Here is a 5,103-nt window from a genome sequence, read left to right as displayed (position 1 = left end):
TTTTTTGGGACAATGCTCTATTGAATGATGATCATCACACTTCTATTTATTTACAACTCGATGATACAACTCGATACTAGAACAAGGTATGACTCTATATGAATGCCTCCGGCGGTGTACCGGGATGTGCGATGATGCATGAGTGACATGTATGAAAGAATTATGAACGGTGGCTTTGCCACAAATACAATGTCAACTACATGATCATGCTAAGCAATATGACAATGATGGAGTGTGTCATAATAAACTGGATGGTGGAAAGTTGCATGTCAATATATCTCGGAATGGCTATGGAAATGCCATAATAGGTAGGTATGGTGGCTGTTTTGAGGAAGGTATATGGTGGGTTTATGGTACCGCCGAAAGGTGTGCGGTACTAGAGAGGCTAGCAGGGGTGGAAGGGTGAGAGTGCGTATAATCCATGGACTCAACATTAGTCATAAAGAACTCACATACTTTGTAACGCCCTCGATGCGACTATATCTCCCACGTGTCGAAGCACGACTTAGAGGCATAACCGCATTGAAAGCAATGTCGCAAGTGAGGTAATCTTCACACAACCCATGTAATACATAAAGGGAAAGAGATACATAGTTGGCTTACAATCGCCACTTCACACAAAACATGAATAAAGCATTACATCATACAGATACAATCAAGGTACGTCTACAGAACCAAAATAAAAGAAGACTACCCCAAATGCTACACAGATCCCCGATCGACCCAACTGGGATCCACTACTGATCGACTGGAAATGGAACAACTTAACGAACACGATCTTCAACGAGCTCCTCCTTGAGCTTGGTTGCGTCACCTGCATGATATCATCGGCACCTGCAAACTGGGTTTGGAAGTATCCGTGAGTCACGGGGACTCAGCAATCTCACACCCTCGCGATCAAGACTATTTAAGCTTATGGGTAAGGTAAAGGTGTGAGGTGGAGCTGCAGCAAGCGACTAGCATATTTGGTGGCTAAACATACGCAAATGAGAGCGAGAAGAGAAGGCAAAAGCACGGTCGAACAACTATGTTCAAGAAGTGATCCTAGAACAATCTACGTCAAGCATTACTCCAACACCGTGTTCACCTCCCGGACCCCGCCGAGAAGAGACCATCACGGTTACACACGCGGTTGATGCATTTTAATTAAGGTAAACTTCAGGTTTTCTACAACCGGACATTAACAAATTCCCATCTGCCCATAACCGCGGGCACGGCTTTCGAAAGTTCAAACCCTTCAGGGGTGTCCCAACTTAGCCCATCACAAGCTCTCACGGTCAATGAAGGATATTCCTTCTCCCAAGACAATCCGATCAGACTCGGCATCCCGGTTACAAGACATCCTCGACAATGGTAAAAACAAGTCCAGCAAAGCCGCCCGAATGTGCCGACAAATCCCGATAGGAGCTGCACATATCTCGTTCTCAGGGCACACTCAGATAGGTCAAGCTACGAGTAAAACCAGCCCTCGAGTTTCCCCGAGGTGGCCCTGCAGGCTACCCGGTTCGGACCAACACTTAGACAAGCACTGGCCCGGGGGGGTTAAAATAAAGATGACCCTCGAGAGAGTGACTCCCAAGGGAAAAGTAGGTGGTGGTGAGGCAAATGGTAAAACCAAGGTTGGGCCTTGTTGGAGGAGTTTTATTCAAGGTGAACTGTCAAGGGGTTCCCATTATAACCCAACCGCATAAGGAAAAATGTTCTATGAAAGAAAAGGCATGTCGGGCCGGATCTGCTCTCCCCATGGGCCTTGCCCAGAACTGTGGAGAGGTGCCAGGAGGGATGCGCTGGGCTGGCGCGGTCCAGCAGAGGAGCGGCTGGGTCTTGGGCCTTGGAGAGGCTGGGCCGGCTGGCCAGGCCGTAGCCCACGCATCGGCGGTTCCTGTCGTCGTCCTCCTCCTCGATCTAGAGGGGATCGAGGGAAGGCAAGGGCGGCATGGCCTTCGAGCTCCATCGAAGCGAGGGGCGCGGTGGCATACGACGGACGGGATCCCTCGGATCCTGCACAGAGGAGGCCGGAGTGGCCGGATCCGGGGTCGGCGCATCCATGGGTGGTTGACGACGGCTGCGGAAGCTTTAGGTGAAGGCGGTGGTTCCTTGCGGGGCAGGAGATAGAGTGCAAGGTGAGGGAGAGGGATGAGGCCGAAGCAACGAGAGGGGAGAGCAGGCGGAGATGCACTAGCCAGGAGGAGGTCCGGCGACCGGCCACCGGCGGTGGCTGCACTTGTTGCCGGAGTGAGGAGGAGGTCGGGATCCAGGCTCCTCCCGATCCAGACGAGCGAGGCAGCAGGGAGCTCGGGTGCGCGCGGGTGGACTCGGGCACAGATCGGCAGCGGCGGGCCGGATGCAGGCCTGCAGGGTCGCGGCGAAGTGGGGCGACGGGGAGCCAGGTGGTGACCTGCGGTAGGCCGATCCGGCGGCTGGGTGGCGGCGCTGAAGGAAATATGCCCTAGAGGCAATAATAAAGTTATTATTTATTTCCTTATATCATGATAAAAGTTTATTATTCATGCTAGAATTGTATTAACCGGAAACATAATACATGTGTGAATACATAGACAAACAGAGTGTCACTAGTATGCCTCTACTTGACTAGCTTGTTAATCAAAGATGGTTATGTTTCCTGACCATGGACAAAGAGCTGTTATTTGATTAACGGGATCACATCATTAGTCGAATGATCTGATTGACATGACCCATTCCATTAGCTTAGCACCCGATCGTTTAGTATGTTGCTATTGCTTTCTTCATGACTTATACATGTTCCTATGACTATGAGATTATGTAACTCCCGTATGCCAGAGGAACACTTTGTGTGCTACCAAACGTCACAACGTAACTGGGTGATTATAGAGGTGCTCTACAGGTGTCTCCAAAGGTACATGTTGGGTTGACGTATTTCGAGATTAGGATTTGTCACTCCGATCGTCGGAGAGGTATCTCTGGGCCCTCTCGTTAATGCACATCACTTAAGCCTTGCAAGCATTGCAACTAATGAGTTAGTTGCGGGATGATGTATTACGGAACGAGTAAAGAGACTTGCCGGTAACGAGATTGAACTAGGTATTGGATACCGACGATCGAATCTCGGGCAAGTAACATACCGATGACAAAGGGAACAACGTATGTTGTTATGCGGTCTGACCGATAAAGATCTTCGTAGAATATGTAGGAGCCAATATGGGCATCCAGGTCCCGCTATTGGTTATTGACCGGAGACATGTCCCGGTCATGTCTACATTGTTCTCGAACCCGTAGGGTCCGCACGCTTAAGGTTTCGATGACAGCTATATTATGAGTTTATACGTTTTGATGTACCGAAGGTTGTTCAGAGTCCCGGATGTGATCACGGACATGACGAGGAGTCTCGAAATGGTCGAGACATAAAGATTGATATATTGGAAGCCTATGTTTGGATATCGGAAGTGTTCCGGGTGATATCGGGATTTTACCGGAGTACCGGGAGGTTACCGGAACCCCCCGGGAGCTATATGGGCCTTAGTGGAAAAGAGAAGAGGCAGCCTGAGATGGGCCGCGCGCCCCTCCCCTCCCTTGGTCCAAATAGGACAAGGAGAGGGGGCCGGCCCCCCTTTCTCTTTCCCCCCCTCCGCGAATCCTATTCCAACTAGGATTGGGGGGGGGGGCGAATCCTACTCCCGGAGGGAGTAGGACCCCTCCTGGCGCGCCTCTCCTAGGCCGGCCGCACCCCCCTTTGAGCCTTTATATACGGAGGTAGGGGCACCCCAGAGGAACACAAGTTGATCCACGTGATCATATTCTTAGCCGTGTGCGGCGCCCCCTGCCACCATAGTCCTTGATAATATTGTAGCGGTGCATAGGCGAAGCCCTGCGACAGTAGTACATCAAGATCGTCACCACGCCGTCGTGCTGATGGAACTCTTCCCCGACACTTTGCTGGATCGGAGTCCGGGATCGTCATCGAGCTGAACGTGTGCTAGAACTCGGAGGTGCCGTAGTTTCGGTGCTTGATCAGTCGGGCCGTGGAGACGTACGACTACATCAACCAAACGCTTCCGTTGTCGATCTACAAGGGTACGTAGATCACACTTTCCCCTCTCGTTGCTATGCATCACCATGATCTTGCGTGTGCGTAGGAAATTTTTTGAAATTACTACGTTCCCCAACAGTGGCATCCGAGCCTAGGTTTTATGTGTGTTGATGTTACATGCACGAGTAGAACACAAGTGAGTTGTGGGCGATATAAGTCATACTGCTTACCAGCATGTCATACTTTGGTTCGGCGGTATTGTTGGATGAAGCGGCCCGGACTGACATTACGCGTACGCTTACGCGAGACCGGTTCTCCCGACGTGCTTTGCACATAGCTGGCTTGCGGGTGACAGTTTCTCCAACTTTAGTTGAATCGAGTGTGGCTACTCCCGGTCCTTGCGAAGGTTAAAACAGCACCAACTTGACAAACTATTGTTGTGGTTTTGATGCGTAGGTAAGATTGGTTCTTGCTTAAGCCCGTAGCAGCCACGTAAAACTTGCAACAACAAAGTAGAGGACGTCTAACTTGTTTTTGCAGGGCATGTTGTGATGTGATATGGTCAAGACATGATGCTGAATTTTATTGTATGAGATGATCATGTTTTGTAACCGAGTTATCGGCAACTGGCAGGAGCCATATGGTTGTCGCTTTATTGTATGCAATGCAATCGCGCTGTAATGCTTTACTTTATCACTAAGCGGTAGCGATAGTCGTGGAAGCATAAGATTGGCGAGACGACAACGATGCTACGATGGAGATCAAGGTGTCGCGCCGGTGACGATGGTGATCATGACGGTGCTTCAGAGATGGAGATCACAGGCACAAGATGATGATGGCCATATCATATCACTTATATTGATTGCATGTGATGTTTATCTTTTATGCATCTTATCTTGCTTTGATTGACGGTAGCATTATAAGATGATCTCTCACTAAATTATCAAGAAGTGTTCTCCCTGAGTATGCACCGTTGCGAAAGTTCTTCGTGCTGAGACACCACGTGATGATCGGGTGTGATAAGCTCTACGTTCAAATACAACGGGTGCAAAACAGTTGCACACGCGGAATACTCAAGGTTATACTTGACGAGC

The sequence above is a fragment of the Triticum urartu genome, chromosome 3, assembly GCF_003073215.2.
Source record: "Triticum urartu cultivar G1812 chromosome 3, Tu2.1, whole genome shotgun sequence".
NCBI lineage: Eukaryota > Viridiplantae > Streptophyta > Magnoliopsida > Poales > Poaceae > Triticum > Triticum urartu.
The sequence above is the reverse complement of the archived record's forward strand: the minus strand, read 5'-3'. Positions refer to the sequence as shown.